The following is a 17,755-nucleotide window of genomic DNA, read 5'->3' on the forward strand; positions in this document are numbered from 1 at the left end:
CTTTACCCCGCCACGCCCCCTCCCATTGCAAACAGCCAGAGGGGAGGAAAGAGGCAGAGAGCCAGTGAGGGGGAGGGAAGGGGATAGACAGCTCAAATGGTAGCGTATAACAGCCGTCCGTGAAAATGGCGTCCGTAAACGCTCCTGTGAATAAGCCCTTACTTTGTGAAATTCAGTAGGAGTTTCTAAATGTTAAAAAACACATTGCACGAAAATCGCCAGCTTGTGCGTTACGATAAAGAGGAGGCTGCATAGGGAAACATGGGAGATTTAACCCCTTGAGTGGCGGGTTTCCTACCCCCCTGTCGTGCCCACTAGGGCAGGTTTTTTAAATGGGCCAATCATTTAATTTCAACTAATTTTGCAGTTGCGTTCCAAGAGCCATAACTTTTTCATTTTTCCATTGACATGGCCATGTGAGGGCTTGTTTTTTGCGGGGCAAGTTGTACTTTTTGATGGCATCATTTTGGGGTATATATAATGTATTGCATAACTTTTGTAAAAAAATTTGTAGGGAAATTAGGGGAAAAAAAAGAAATTCTGCCATTTGTTTTCTGGATTTCATTTTTATGGCGTTCAGCATGCAGAATAAATAATGTGATATCATTATTCTCTGAGTCACACGATTCCGGCGATACCGAGTTTATACAGTTTTCATGTTTTGCTATTTTTGTACATTTAAAACATTTTTTTTCTTAAAGGTTTGCTTTTGTGTCGCGACATTCCAAGAGCCGAATAAATTTTTCTTTTCCATTGCCAGAGCCCTAGAAGGCCTTGTTTTTTGCGGGATGAACTCCAGTCTTCATTTATCTAATTTTTTGGAACATGTAAAATTTTGATCGCTTTTTATTCTATTTTTTCTAGTGGCAAGATTAACAAAATCTGTAATTCTGGCATGTTTTTTATTTTTCACTGCATTCTCTTAGCAGTATAAATAATGTATTAAAGTAATTCCACAGGCCGGTACGATCATGTCAATGCCAAATTATAATAGTTTTTTTTCTTTTTCACAACTTTTTCACACTTTAAAAAAATAAATAAATAAAATAAATAAATAATAAAAGTTTAAATCACCCCCCTTTTGCCATATCTATAATAAAAAAATCTAAATCCTAAAAGAAAAATACATATTTGATATTGCTGCGTCCCTAAAAGTCCGATCTATCAAAGTGTTACATTATTTACCCCGCAGGGTGAACATAGTCCAAAAAAAAAATAAAAAACGCCACAAATGCACTTTTTCAGTCACCCAGAAAAAATGCAATAAAAAGCAATCAAAAAGTTGTATGTATTCCAAATTAGTACTAACGTAAACTACAGGACATCCCGCAAAAAATGAGCCCTTGCTCAAGTACGTCGACAGAAAAATAAAAAAGTTATTGCGTGCAGAAGATGCAGCAGAAAATAATTTAAAAAAATTTAATGTCTTTCAAAAAAAATACAAGTACTACAGCAAAAAAAACTAAACAGCTTTGGTATCGTAGTAATTGTACTGACCCATAGAATAAAGCTATCATGTCATTTTTGTTGCAGTTTGTGCGCCGTAGAAACAAAACGCACTGAAGGATGGTGGAATGCCATTTTTTTTTTCATTTTACTCCACTTAGAATTTTGTAAAAGTTTTTCAGTACATTATATGGTACATTAAATAGCTCCATTGAAAAATACAACTCGTCCCGCAAACAACAAGCCCCCATACAGCGACATCGATGGCTGAATAAAGGAGTTATGATTTTTTAAACGGGGGGAAGAAAAAAAGAAATGGGGGAAAAAAGAAAAAAAGGGTCCGCGTCATTAAGGGGTTAAATAATGTACTAACTTCCTTCTCTGGGTCATTACGATGCAGGGATAACACATGTGTAATTTTGTTTTTAATTTTTTACAAAATAAAGAGACAAGTGTTTTTATTTTTGCTTTTTAACTTTTTTAAAAAAATTTTGTCCCTTTAGGGGACTTCCACAGAGATCAATCAGGACCCACTGATCACATTCCGGGGGTCCAATGGTGACAGCCCTTTACATGCTGCAGTCGCATAGACCAAAGCATTTTAAGGGTTAACACAGCAGAGATCTGAGGTTTTCTCCATTTTCTGTTGTGTAAGAGCTGGTGCCCGGCTATCCTCTGACAGCCAAGCGCCAGCTCTCCCTGCCACAGAGACCATCGGCTGGCTTCTGACAAGCCGATGGTCTCTATGGCAACCTGTAAACAAAGCAGTGCAGGACTTTGAAAATAGAAGCAGGAGATTGCCGGCAGATCGGCAATATCTTCCTGCTTCTGTTTTTCAAAGTCCTGCACTGTTCTGTGTGGGTATGTGTAGGCAGAGCACACTGCCGCAGCTTATGGCAGTGTGCTCTGCAGCTCCCATAGTGAAACATAGCCTGGAAATCTTCCGGGCTATATTGCTATGGGCAGTGGAGCTTGTCCCGGAAAATTTCCAGGCGTGCCACTCAAGGGGTTAAAGGAGAAAAAAAAAATCACAAAATGCAGAAAAATAGGGCATGCCTGGCCAATTGCATCCAAACCACACTCACCGGCAGCGGACAATGGCTGCACAATTTTTATGGTAAGTCTTGTGGCCGCTGCTGCGATTAGCTGCATGTAACCAACTGGACTGTGTGATTTCAGCCTTAAGCTTCCCCGGCATAATAATAAATAATTGCACGCGGTGGGTGTCCAATGTGTCAGCAGACCGCCCCCACGTATTATTATTGTTCTGTAGGTGCATTTTGCTAGAAACCAGCTGTGTTACATCAAGACGTCTGCTGCTCATTGGACGGGCAGACATCTGACCCATCTTTTGATGAAAAACGCTGGATGCTCCTATAGACTTCTATGGGAGCCGGAAAAAAAAGGTTGGGGACGGAGTTTAGCTGCGTCCGGCGCTCGGGAAAGAAGATAGCTGGCTCTATTTAAGCATTAGAAGTTCTTACAAGGATTTCTGCTGACCAACGGAATTCTGCGCTGCAGCGGATTTTTAATGCAATACGCCCGTGTGAGTGAACGAGAAAACTGCTAATTAATCTCGGGACTCGATCATAGCTATTCATCCTTGATGTGATTTTTTTTTTCATCCATGACGCAGCCAGCGTAAAGACACATCGTCTGTGTGAATGGGGCCTTATAGTGACCCCTCCATGGCTCAATGTGTAATTACTTCCCATCATTGCCACAATTAGTAGCGTTCTATTCACTCTGTGGCAGAAATAATAAGAGCTTCCCCTTTCATTACACAAATACAAAGTTGCTGACCCTTTCTATTAATGACCATGAGAATTATGAATGTGACCCTGGAGAAATGTAATACATGTACACAGTGACTCCACCAGCAGAATAGTGAGTGCAGCTCTGGAGTATAATACAGGATGTAACTCAGGATCATTACAGGATAAGTAATGTATGTACACAGTGACTCCACCAGCAGAATAGTGAGTGCAGCTCTGGAGTATAATACAGGATGTAACTCAGGATCAGTACAGGATAAGTAATGTATGTACACAGTGACTCCACCAGCAGAATAGTGAGTGCAGCTCTGGAGTATAATACAGGATGTAACTCAGGATCAGTACAGGATAAGTAATGTATGTACACAGTGACTCCACCAGCAGAATAGTGAGTGCAGCTCTGGAGTATAATACAGGATGTAACTCAGGATCAGTACAGGATAAGTAATGTATGTACACAGTGACTCCACCAGCAGAATAGTGAGTGCAGCTCTGGAGTAGGTTGTGTCTTGGAGAGCTCTGCAGGAACCAGGGTGTAGTCAGGAGTCCCAGGTGGAGACCTTGCTGGGATTCTAAGAAGAGTGCACTCTCCTGGGTGCATGTTTGTGATGGAGTCAGTCGGAGGGAGGACAGTGATTTCGGCGGCGGAATCAGCAACGGCAACATCTTCGCTGCAGGTGCCAGAGAAGCCAGCAATGTTAGCAACAAAGAAGAGGCTAGGAGCTACAAGCAGCATGGTGAGGAGAGCGGGCTCTGGTCGTGGCTGCAGTGACGCAGCCCGGTTTGTCAGCGCGGCCACGATGGACGTCACAGGAGGCGGAGTTGTGACCCACAATCAGGCCCGCAGGATAAAATGGAGTGATAGAGGAGGAATCTGTGATAGACCCGGCCTCCCGGTTTGCAAAACATACGCAGGATTATGAGACTGCAGGGAAGATGATTGTCCTACAGAAGGGAAACTGCGATCTGCTAGGATCATACAAGAGCAGAAGAAGTCCAAGAAGGATAAAGCAGTAGCCTGGATGGCAATAAGAGACTGCAAAGACTGCATTAGTATGTGGCGGGAAGTGAGAGAGAAAATCTTGGAGGAGAGCGGCCCCTTTAAGGAGAAACTTCTCAATGATAATCGGTTTGCAAAAATGGTGGCAGGGCGCAGTTGTAGTGTCCTAGAGCAACATCCTACATACATGTATTGTCTTTTGTGGATGCACTGTGCAAAGCTGTCATGTCATTTTCTGTATGTGTGTTGCACAGCTGCAGCATCTGAAGGGTTAACTCCCTTAAACTCATTGCCTGTCAGCTCTTCTGCTGCTTAATTTATCTATCCTACTGTATGGTGTGGTACAAGTGAGGTGATAAATGTAAGTGTCTGAGAGCGGAAAAGAGTCTTCTTCTATCTGTGCTAGAGTTGGGTTCCTTCTTACCTGCTGCTCGGAGATAACACAGAGCTGCATCGGAGCGCCATCAGCTTCCATGTTGGTGAAGATAGAGGAAGAGGAATGACTACCTGTAGCACATGTAGAGGTAGTCCATTCCAGAGATAGAGAGTGAGTCCATTCCAGAGATAGAGAGAGTGCACAACCCCCATCATCCTACTTCACACAAACCAGGTACCTGTTCACACTACAGGTATTTATTCTTCCGGTGTTGCCATCTGCCATTAGGATCACCACACAGAGGTACATGATTGTGACACCCATGCGGAGAATGTGTGGGTTGCATCTAAGCTAAACCTTCTTCTAAGTGATTTCTTGCCAGTGTATTTGGAGAATTCCTTGTCTTTTTACCTCCTCCAGAGTATATTTCATGTCCAGGATGGTGACCTATAGATAACGTGGACTATAGGGCGTATTGTTCCTGTGTATTTTTACCTCCCAACCTCTGAGCTTCTGCCTGTAACTGCTGCGGTGAAGGTACCTGTAATTTCCTGTATGTAAAGTTTATTCAAGTAAACTTTTACCGGGCCACAACCGTTCCTGAAGACCCGAGGTACCATACACTTGTCCGGTGTTCATTACTCCGCCGCATAGAAATGGTGGTGTGGGAACGGTGGCGTCACGACGTGATACATATAAACTTTCATAAGCAGTCCCCCTGTGTTACCACTCGGTTACACCGTAACAAGGACTAAGCCTCCGGCCATAACCACAGTGTTCATTTCTCCGTGACACTGCTATATGTGGCGTCTGTAACAGGGCACCACAACAATTCTGGCGTCTCTCACAGGATGTTACACAGTGACCATGTGCAAACTGATTCATCAAGTGATGGTGAGAGCTCGGACGAGGAGGAGTATGAGGATGTGCGGGAGAGTATGGGGCAGCCTGTGTGCTCTGGTGAACTGACCCAGAGCAGCACCACAAGTGCAAGAAGTCTCCAGCCTGAGGAGATAGAACTGTCACCCACGGCAGAAGAATCTGAGGTAGAAGAGAAAGGGAAACTAGGAGTGCTACAGGTGCAGAAGACCCCACAGCTGGAAGCCTCTACTGATATGGGGGGCTTTGTGTTTGGCAACGATTTGCCAGAAAAGGACTTGGTGGTCTGCAAAAAACAGAAAAAGAAGCCAGAGAAGGTGCAGAAGAGGCTGATGTATCTGTCGGTCCCTGAGAGCGCTGGTCCAGCTGAAAAGTCAGATCAGGGATCTGACCCCAAGCACCCCCCTAACTCAGGCTCTGAGGTGGGCCGGAAGCGGGGCATTGGGAAGAAAAGGGCCCAGCTGGTCAGACCCACTGTCCCTGTGTTAGAGGTCAGGAAAAAAAGGCCAGTACAGCTGGAGGTGACCCAGGTGGTGGCAAGGAAAGTGGCAGCTGTGCCACAAGCAACGTTGCAGGTGGGGCCTGTGATGCTGAGGGGGCTGCTGTCCAAAAAGAAAAAAGGGAAAAATAAGAGTAAAAGCAAAACTAATGAGGTGCTACCATCTACCTCTGGAAATGCCAAGACCCAAAGTCCAGATCTAGCTAAAGGAGTGAATGTGAGAGAGAATGCTGGGGATGGGGGAGAGGGTGCTGGTTGTGCCTCTGTTGTTGCTGTGTCTTCGGGCACCTCGGGTACATCTGGCAACAGTAATGCCACACAAGTGGATGCTGATTTGGGGGGAGGTTTAGGGGATACTAATGTAGTAAGGCAAGAAGTGTCACAGGTTCCAGTCACCCCTCCAGCGGCGACAACAGCTGGTAGGAGTTATACCAGTGCCACCGCTGGAGGGAGGGGGTCCACCTTGTCTCCGGGCTCTAGGGAGGGTGTTTTGCAACAGCGCCTCCTGAGGGCTTTGTGGAAAGGGAAGAGTTCAATTACAGTTGAAGGAAGAGAAGTGGATCTATCCCTCTGGATATAGAAACATGGCTTAGATGCCTTTTAAGAGCAAAGGGGGGAGACCGTGTAATACCCCCCAAAATATACTTACTGTGCGTATGGCTGGAGGCCTAGTCCTTGTCACGGTGCTGCCAAGCCTGGTAACACAAGTAGGGATTGTTGTAGAAATATATATATCATGTCGTCACGCCACCGTTCCCACACACCGTTAATCTAAGTGGCGGAGTAATAAACACAGAGACTTGTGTATTGTACCTCGGGTCCTTAGGAACGGGTAAGGCCCGGTAAAACTTTACTTACATAAACTTGAATAAACAGGTAGTTACAGGTAACATTCACTTGAAGCAATTACAGGCTAGAGATCAGAGGTTAGGAGGATACACAGGAACAATATGGCCCTATAGTCCATGTTATCTATATGTCACCGGTCTTGAAATTAGGAACACTCCGGATGAGAAGGGTAGGGGTTACTCCACATACACTCTGGCAGACAAAATGATTCAGAAGACGGCTTAGCCTAGATGCACCCTGCACAACATCCGCGTGGGTGTCACAATTTAAGTACCTCTGTGTGGTGATCCTATTGACAGAGCTCCACACAGGAAAAAGATGCCTGTGTTGTAAACAGGTACCTGGTATGGTGGGTCCCTGCATACAGAATTATTCGGGAATTGTTCTAACTCTGGGGAATTTAGTAAATCACTTGTTCTCCCATGCATTTCACATGTGGTAGGGATGTCTCTTTCTCCTCCATATTAGACACAAGGAAACCAGAGGTGTCTCCCTGTGCCCCTGCGGTTTCTCCAGCGGGCAGGACGAATGTAAGAATGTGGTCGGTCTTCGTTTGAGTGGCAATGATGCATGTCTCCCAAGAGGGAAGGTAGTGGAGCTTCTACTGGAGATGGGCTTCAAGGTGGTTGACATCTTTGCCCTGATCCAGCCTACGGCACATCTGAGTTCGACATCAGTTTTGTTCGCGCGGAGGGTCTAGAACTCTTTTAGGGGAATTACAATGCAACACCCCAGAGGGATGACCCTGGGCACCTGTCCAACGTGAAAAGCTGGGAGGAATAAATGCTGTTTTGTCATGGCGGCACTTACCAGGCTCTGGTCCTGGAGGGATGACACGCAGCCAAGGCCAGTGTAGAATCGCAGGCGAACTTCGGCACCCCTGTGATAGGGAATGCCAATAAACAGGATGGGGGTAGTAGTAGTACTGATCACTCATGACGCCACCGTTCCCACAAACCAGTACGCTACACGGCAGAGAAAGGAACATAGAGACTTGTGTATTGTACCTCAGGTCCCCAGGAACGGTTAGAGCCGGGATGATTTTTACTGAATGAATAATGTGAACTGGTACCTGAACAGGATTATTGTAGGGCTCTCTCTACTGTTGGGACTCACTCTATTTACATCCACACTCCAATCGCTACGGGATGTCGCTCCTCCTCTTCCATCTTCACCTACATGGAAGCTGAAGGTGCTTCCATGAGGCTCTGTGTTAGCACTCTCTTGTGTCCATGAACAAGATGGCACTCACAGGTTGAAGGTGGAACTGCTTTCCCGCTCTCAAGCACTCACATTTATACCTTCACTCATACCACATGACATGACAAACTGATACATTTACATGCAGGCAATAATTTTATTACTGTTAACCTCTCAAACGCCGCAGTTGTGCAACAGAAACACTGGATATGACAAGACAGGCTTTGCACAGTGCATCTACATAGGACAAAACATGTATGACATTTATGGAGGGGACCAGGATAATGTTCTGGGCCACTACAAAGAGCTGATGAAAAACGAGCCCGGCTGGCGAGACTTTGCCGTTCAGGTGATGTCTCGCCAGAACGAGATCAATAAGCTGACCGTTTTGACCTGTAACGAGTCACTTTCTTGCTTGACATGACTCAATCAGTATGAAGAGGTGACGCAGATGCCCAAGAAGAACAGGGATGAGCACTGCATATGGTCCGGGGCCTGGACGTTCATGGTCATGTTGAAACATTCAGGCAACTTGGTGGCCCACATACCATGTGCAGCCTTCCTCGGCATGGATCGTATCCTGGCTTTTTACCAGGGGCAGATGAAGCTCTGCCACAGGTGCGGCGACCCTTCATATTTGAGCGCCGCTTGTAAGATCTTGAAGTGCGCTCTCTGTGGGGGGTCTGGGTCATCTAGCTGCCTCCTGTGCAGAGATTGGGTGTAACCTGTGTGGTGAACTCGGTCACCCATTTAGTCGCTGTCTGTGTTCCTTTGCCAATGTGATCTCAGCCTCTACAGATGGGGGTCGGGATGTGGCTTCCGGGGGTGGGGGGACCAGCAGAGGTGGGGGAGCTCAGGAACAAGGGAAGAATCGGCAGAAGACGCCTGCCGAGCAGAGGCATCAGGAGAAGCACAGATGGAGCAGGGAGCTGACAGGAGCCCATATGGCAGGTGGGTCAATGGTAGCCCCTGTTTCCGGAAGCAAATCTCATGGCTGAGACTTTAAGGGACAGCGATTTTAGATGAAGAGGACAGGAGGATCCAGTGAGAGAAGAATGAGACCAAATTTACAGATTCCTCCCGCTATGAAAGTGTGGATGAGGAAGGCAAGTGATGTTTAGAGAAAAGGCGTAAGCTAGGTGCTACAAGGGGGAAACGAAGGGGGGATTCAAGATCTTCTCTGACCCCAGGTCAAGGACTGGAAAGAGAAACCTGCTCATCTCCAGTTGGACTCTCCAATAGATTCCGAGTCCTCCAAGACATCACTCAGCATCAAATTTGGCCAGGGGGATTACCCCATGCAAAATTGAGTAGACAGGCTGGAAGGTGCCACTCAGAAGGTAAATCAGTGGAAGGGTTGGTCTTTGACCTTTCGGGAAGAGTTAGCCTGATCAAAACATACCTGCTCCCTGTATTCATCTACCTGGGCAGCGTATGCATTTTGCCAGGACCTCTCTGGCCCGGATCTACAACCTGCTCTTCCTAATGTTGTGGGGGAATAAGTTGAACCTAATCAGGAGAGATGTTATGTTCCACACGAGAAGACTAAGGGGGGTTATCTATGGTCAACCCTGTGGTGTTTCTTGTAGACACCTTTTTTAAGACAACCTCTGGCAAGAGAGGGCTCCTCCGTGGGTCTACCCCTTCCCGGAAATGGTTTCGGCCCTTCTTCCAGGAATGGGAGACAGGAGGGCGAGTGAAGGACCTCCGCATGCAGCACGGCTAACTCCCAGCTTACGCTACCTTGGCTCTAAAGGTGATACGCCGGTAGCATCCGCAGGGCAAATAAATGCACGTAGATGCAATATATATATTTTTTTTCCCGGTGTGCGGATCGCAAGCGTGGGAAGAAATCGCAGCATGCACACCCACAGCTATTTTTGTGCTGTGCCACAGATCACGGGAGAGCAGGAGGTTAAAAAAAATGTGTGCACGACGCATGCAAGCGGTACGCTGCCGGCGTGCTGAGCACATCCGTGGGGCAGAAGAAAAGAAGATCCGGCCTGCACGGAGGAGAACCGCGCTGGATCCGGAGAGGTAAGAAACTGTCTTTTCCTTCTCCATGGCCGCAGACATGCACAGATACCACTACGGGATTCAGCAGTGGTATCCGTGCGTGCGAGTGGACATGAGGCCTTAGTCTTTAAGGTTGTATGTTTTGGTTAGTTATTTATGTTGGAATCTATGCTATTGTTTAGTGTTATTTCTGTTTGGGTTCGGGGGGTTTGGCTGGACCTGTAGTTTTAGTTTCTATAGTGTTATGCTCTTTAAAGTGTTTTTGTTATATGTTGAGTATGTGCGGGTGTGTGAGTGTACAGTGGGGGGGGGAGGGGGGAATGGGTATAAACTGACTTTTCTTTTGTTTAGGAATCATGGACCAGGGATAAAGGGACTTATCTTGTTGTATACAGTTGTGTTATTGTTAATGTTTGGTACTTTTGTTGTGTTTTTTTTTAACCCCTTAGTGACCAAGCCTCTTTGCGCCTTAATGACCAGGCCAAATTTTGCAAATCTGACATGTCACTTTAACATGGAAAAACACCAGAAAGGTTTTGCATATCCAAGCGATTCTGACATTGTTTTTTCGCCACATGTTGTACTTCATTTAGGCAGAAAAAATAGACCGATACAATTTGTGTTTATTTATTAAAAGCGCCAAAATTGGGAACATTTTGAAAAAATCGTCATTTTTTCACATTTCCAACTGCAATATCTTAAATATGTGCAAACATAATATAGACATTTTTGCTAAGATTTATATTTCCACCCCTTTACTTTATTTTGGGCGCACATTGGAAAAACTTTCGGGTTTTTTTTTAACCATTTAGGAGACATACAAATTTAACATTACTTTTTAGCATTTTGAGGAACAGTTTGTTTGCCTACACCAAGCCAAGATTGGAAAGGCTCGTGAGTGTCAGAATAATAGATACTCCCACAAATGACCCCATTTTAAAAACTACACCCCTTAGTGTATTCACTGTGGGGTGTCATGAGTATTTTGACCCCACATTTTTTTTTCAGGAATTAATTCAATTTAGAGGAGAAAAAGTAAAATTTCATATTTTTGCAAATCTGTCATTTTAAAGACATATTTTTTTCCTATAGTTTACATGAAAATGAGGATTTACACGCCAAAATGGATACCTCTGTTTCTCCCGTGTTCAGAAATATACCCATTGTGGCCCTAATGTTATATCTGAGTCCACAACAGGGCCCAAAATGAAAGGAGTAGTTAGTGTCTTTCAAAACAGAAATTTTGCTTGAAGTCCTTATAGGCCCCATAGCACACATGTAGAGTTCTTGAGCGCCCAAAACCATAGAAAACCTCCACAAATGACCCCATTTTGAAAACTAGACTCCTTAACGAATTTATCCAGGGGTGTACTGTGTATTTTGACCCCACAGTTTTTGAATAAATTCAAGCAAAGCAAAAGGAAAAAATTAGGATTTTCATTTTTTTGGCAATTCTGTCATTTTAAAAACAGCTTTTTTTGTACAGCACACATATGGAGGAAGACTTGCACCCCAAAATGGATACCCCTGTTTGTACTGTTTTCAGAAACATACCCATTGTGGCCCTAATATTATGTCCGCATGCACAACAGGGCCCAAAATGAAAGGAGTAATCGGTGGCTTTCAGAACATAGATTTTGCTTGAAGTCCTTTTAGGCCCCATTGCCCACTTGTAGAGTTCTTGAGCGGCCAAAACCATAGAGAACCCCCACAAATGACCCCATTTTGCAAACTAGACCCCTTAAAGAATTTATCGAGGGGTGTACTGTGTATTTTAACCCTACAATTTTTGAATAGATCTAATCAAAGCAGTAAGAAAAAATTACGATTTTCATTTTTTGGGCTATTGCGTCAATTTAAAAACAGTTTTTTTTGTACAGAACATGTATAAATGAAGACTTTCACCCCAAAATGGATACCCCTGTTTGTCCCGTGTTCAGAAACATACCCATTGTGGCCCTAATAGACTTACAGGACACATGGCTAGGCCTACAATGAAAGGAATACCCGTTGGATTTCAGGGTACAACTGAATAAATTCCAGGCCCCATTGCCCACTTGTAGAGCCATTGAGCTGCCAAAACTATAAAGAACCCCCTCAAATGACCCCATTTTAAAAACTAGACCCCTTAACAAATTCATCTAGGGTTGTACTGCGTATTTTGACCCCACAGTATTTGAATGAATCTAAGCAAAGCAGAAGGAAAAAGTTACGATTTTCAATTTTTTTGGCAATTTTTTAAATTTAAAAACAGTTTTTTTGTACAGTGTACATAGAAATGAAGACGTTCACCCCTGAATGGATACCCCAGTTTGTCCCGTGTTCAGAAACATACCCATTGTGGCCCTAATCTACTTACAGGACCCATGGCAAGGCCTATAAAGGAGGGAACACCCGTTGGATTTCAGGGCATAACTGAATAAATTCCAGGCCCCATTGCTTATTTGTTTGGAATAAAAATTGACTCCCTAAAAAATATCCCCTCCCCCCCTCCCCCACACACTCCGCGCCCTTTTCGCAAATCTTAGATAAAAGTAATAAAGTGAACTGTGTGGTATTTCCGAAGACAGGGGTAAATAAGGAGGCTGGTTGGAATGGGCACATGGGGCAATAAAACCAGTATCCCCCCTCCTCTCATGCTTTTTGGGGGTCATTTTTTGACCTCAGTGGCGGGTATGGGGTGTAAAAAGTGGTGTTCCGTGAGTCTCCGTAATCTCGCTGAGGTGCGGCAATCTCACACAGAAGGCTCTCAACAAGCTGCTCCTGGGACTGCAGGAAGGCGAGCGTTCCCGGGGCTTCTTGTAAAATACGTATTACTGGTAGCGGTCTGAATAACGCGGGGCTCACGCAGCCGTAGGCGGAATCCACTTGCGGAGGCCCGCAGCGGCTCCCATCTGTGAGCCCGGCTGTGACCCTGCGTACGGCCGCGTAATGTACTGCGCATAACTGCCTACCTACACAGGCGGTCATACGCAGCACATTTTTTTTTGTTTGCATTTCCCGCACCGTCGCTTAGCGATGACGCGGCTACCCGCAGCCCGTATACAACGTAGTTGCGTATGGGCTGCAGGTATATCCGCGACCACGGAGCACAATGGGCTCTATGTTGCGGATATCCGCAGTAAAATAGAACCTGCTGCGTTCTCTTTTCTGCGAGTAAATTACGCAGTTCCGACCAGCTAATGTGAGCGAAATTGTGTAATCCAATGCGATTGATCTGTGTATTACCGCGGATCAGATGCATGCGGAATCCATAATTCCTATCCTGTCATGTGAGACCGGCCAAAGGTAGAACGCTACCTTTTTATCACGGGACTGGGGACCGCTCAACGAGGCCACCCGTCACTGCTCCAGGCTCTCGGCGACCGATGGTTGCTGGGAGTAAGGAGATTTTACGTTTCCTGGGCTCCCCGACTTCTGCGCATGTGTCCGGTATTTTGCCGGTGGTCGCATGTGCAGAATCCGGGAAAGTTCACGGAAGAAGATCGTGTCGAGGTGCAAATACGGAGGCCTCCGGTAAAAAGTTTCATCTCATCTCACCAATCACATTGGTGAGGGGAGATGAAACTAACTTTTTTTTAAAACTTTTACGTGATCGCCATTATCCATTGGATAACGGCAAACACGTGATCAGGAACCGCTCACCGTGGCCCCCTGTGAAATCTCCAGGCTCTCGGCTAAGTTTTGTAGCCAAGAGCAGGGAAATTTTAAGTTATCCTGGCAATTCACGGCTTTTGCGCATGCGTCTGCCGCTTTGGCGACGGCCGCATGCGCAGAAGCTGTGGTAAGGTCCGCGGATAAATCCGGGGGCCTTAAGTACGTAATTTCATCCTCCCTCATGGATATGATCCGTGAGGGGAGATGAAATCTAAGCGTTTTAAACTTTTTTTTTTAAACTTTTTTACACTTTTTTTAAAATTACTTTTTTACACTTTTTTTACTTTAAATGATCACTGCTATCCATTGGATAGCAGTGATCATCTCTGCAGGGACATCCCTCTGCTCCTGGCTACATGTGGCAGCCAGGAGCAGAGGGATTTTAAATTTCCCGGGTCCTGAGCCTCTCTGTGCACGCGCCTGATGTCAATCATCGGGCGCGCAGAAGGGGACTCAGGTCCCGGAAGACCGGGACACCGCTGAGGACCAGGGGTGAGTATTTTCACCTCCCCTCATGGATCCGATTCATGAGGGGAGGTGAAATTAGCCTTATTTTTACTTTTTTAAAACTTTTTCGCGATCGCCGCTATCCACTGGATAGCGGTGATCGCGGGCCTGGGGACCACTCGCCGCGGTCCCCGGGGACATCCCCTGGTTCCCAGATACCTTCAGGAGCCGGGAACCAGGACATTTTAAACTCCTTGGGGTTCCCAGTCTTCTGCGCGTGACGTCATTCATCTGGCGCGCATGCGCAGAAGAGCCGCGCCAAGTGCGGGAAGACCCATTCCTCGCGTCGGACATCGGGGAAGCCGGGTGAGTACTTTCAGCTGCCCTGATGGATCCGATCCATCAGGGCAGCTGAATTTTTAACTTTTTCACAACTTTTATTTACTTTATTGCGATCGGCGCTATCCATTGGATCAGTACAGGATAAGTAATGTATGTACACAGTGACTCCACCAGCAGAATAGTGAGTGCAGCTCTGGAGTATAATACAGGATGTAACTCAGGATCAGTACAGGATAAGTAATGTATGTACACAGTGACTCCACCAGCAGAATAGTGAGTGCAGCTCCGGGGTATAACACAGGATGTAACTCAGGAGCAGTACAGGATAAGTAGTGTATGTACACAGTGACTCCACCAGCAGAATAGTGAGTGCAGCTCTGAAGTATAATACGGGATGTAACTCAGGATCAGAAGAGGATAAGTAATGTATGTACACAGGGACTCCACCAGCAGAATAGTGAGTGCAGCTCTGGAGTATAATACAGGATGTAACTCAGGATCAGTACAGGATCAGTAATGTATGTACACAGTGACTCCACCAGCGGAATAGTGAGTGCAGCTCTGGAGTATAATACAGGATGTAACTCAGGATCAGTGCAGGATAAGTAATGTATGTACACAGTGACTTCGCCAGCAGAATAGAGAGTGCAGCTCTGGAGTATAATACAGAGTGTAACTCAGGATCAGTGCAGGATCAGTAATGTATGTACACAGTGACTTAACTTTTTATGTATGTTATTATATTTATAAACTGTTAAGACCCCATAGACATTAGAGTTTAGTCATTCAAAGTTGATGATATAGTGATGGGATCTCTAATTTATATGGGGACTACTCAACTTTTCCCTGGCTAAGTGTGCGGCTTGCCTCTCTAAGCCCAGGAATGCTTGGTCAAGCTGAATGTTTGGATATAAGGGAGCCTGGGGAAGCGTCTGTCGGCTGAGCAATTGTTTGACTGACAATTGTTGAAAGTGCATTGGCACCGTAAAGTGCCATGAGAGGCGGGGGTTACCTTTAAAAGCACATTTACACCATATTTGCAGTAATACTGTCTGTAGTCTTATCAATGGTCACCCAAACTGCAAATAAGTAAAGACTAACTTTCCCTTGACCAGCTCTTCAGCTTTAGCTACTTGACAGACCGCAAATACCTATAAATATTGTAAGAGATGACAAAATGTGGGCAAACATCGAAACACTTCTTAACTCTTTCCAATCCACTGTCTGACGTCTAAAGACATTCTGATTGGAGGCTGTACAGCTTCTGATGTCAGAAGACGTCCAGCAGGGTATTCTTACTGTATATTACTGGCCGCTCTGTTGTCAGGGGCCTCTCCAGCATGTCCCATACCACAGCACTGGCTCTAGCCAGCAGATGGCGCCATTGTATAATGGTGGAAAGAGAAAGCCACCTAGAAAACCCTGAATCAAAAATTGGATTGCAAAGGGTTAACCCTAATCCCAGCCTCTATGCTAAGACCTAATGTCCTACTCATGGGATGTTTTTAGCCCACAAGCCGCTATATACTACAGCCCTTCTTGGCAAGCACAGGGCATGTGAGCAGGTGCATAGCTATAGGGGATGCAGAGGTAGCCGTTTTTACCGGGCCCTGGAGCCTTAGAGGGCCCAAAGGCCCCTTTATCATATAAGAAAATGATATTAGAAATGGCACATTGATAGTTGGGGGGGGGGGGAGGAATATTACAGATTTTGCATTTAGCCTCTGCTGATTCTTTTAAGACTAGCAATGCTCCTGCCTGATAGTGTTGCCTTGTTGGGCTAATCACAGAAACGGGGGAGTCTATAGTGTCAGGTATAGACTAAAAAAATTAAATCTTTATTGAAATCCTTTAAAAACGTCTATGGGCTAACTGACAGACAAAACATAAAGACGAAGGATGTCTTGATATCCTTTCCAAACACCAAGTCTCTTGTATTTGAATACGAGACTCTAAGGTACCCAGGGAGTGAATTGGATTTCTGTATATCCAGGTAACCATATAATACATACCAATAGATTAGATCCGTTTATCCGTATGAGTATAATAGAAAGTCAGTTGTTATGATGTAACGTTAGAGATGTAGCCGTATAGTTCACAGCTAAGAATTATCACTTCATAAGTCAGAGATAGAGACAGCTCTTAAGATGTTTAGAAGTGTAGTCATATAGTTTATAGCGAGGGATTATCACTTCATGAGTCAGAAATTAAGGCAGCTCAATGCGTTTCCCCACTATAAAGTGGTTCATCAGGAGCCGAAGTGTAGGACTGACTATTATGAAAATACTTGGATACGTTTATAAATACCTCCCTAATGTCCTTTATCTTATAAAGACCAAATAATAGGATGGGACTACTTGGTGATGGCTAGAATTTGTTTGACGTCTGGGAGCCGTCATACATAAAGAATCTGGTCAGATGTCATATAAATATCATGACACTTAGTAGGCAAGATTCTTTAATAATAGAGAGCTCAGAGAGAGCTTATCAAAGGGTTATCTCAGGCCTTGTTTAGACCCTGAAATAAGGTTGTCGTGGAATATAAAGTGTTAAGTTTCAGAATGCAATAAGTGTATGTTTCTTACCTTGTTTTGGACTAAAACCTATGCTTTGTAGTGCCAGGAACGAGGATTTTAAGATAAGAAGTCAACAGACAAATTAAATAAGGCTAAGCTATGTTAACAGAGAAGACACACAACTAGAGCAGAACTATTGTCTAATGCAACAGCAATATCCTGACTTAGGTCATTTCTATGTTTGAGACGGGCCTTAAGAGCTTTGAGACTATTTGGTAGATGTCAATAAGTCTTGTGATCAATAAGTATTTTCACCTTTGTAACAGTAAGCTACGAATCTTTGTACCAGGCAACATTTGGATACGCCCTCGTCTTTCTGTATAAGAGTTGGCAATGTTGATAATAAAGTAGAATTCATTGAGTTCTCATGGAGAAGTGTCTTGACATAACATGGAGTGATTTCATGCTATTGATAGATAATGCTAGCAAAATCTCCTCATCACGGGCTTCCATATCTACCAATTTGGCACCTGGCAACGAGGTCATCAGATCGGTACCGGTGTGGTCCGATAACAAGGTTGTATAGGGATATGCCCACCTTCAGGCCCTATGGAGATAGCCTTAGCTCATTATCTGTTTAGATAAGCCTAAGCCATGAGAATCAGAGTTATGAGCGCCATAGAGGAACTAGCTGCTAATAGTGTAGATAATACGGAAACTTACAACAGTGAGTTGGTCTGATATACTCCAGTT

The sequence above is a fragment of the Eleutherodactylus coqui genome, chromosome 13, assembly GCF_035609145.1.
Source record: "Eleutherodactylus coqui strain aEleCoq1 chromosome 13, aEleCoq1.hap1, whole genome shotgun sequence".
In the NCBI taxonomy this organism is placed as follows: domain Eukaryota; kingdom Metazoa; phylum Chordata; class Amphibia; order Anura; family Eleutherodactylidae; genus Eleutherodactylus; species Eleutherodactylus coqui.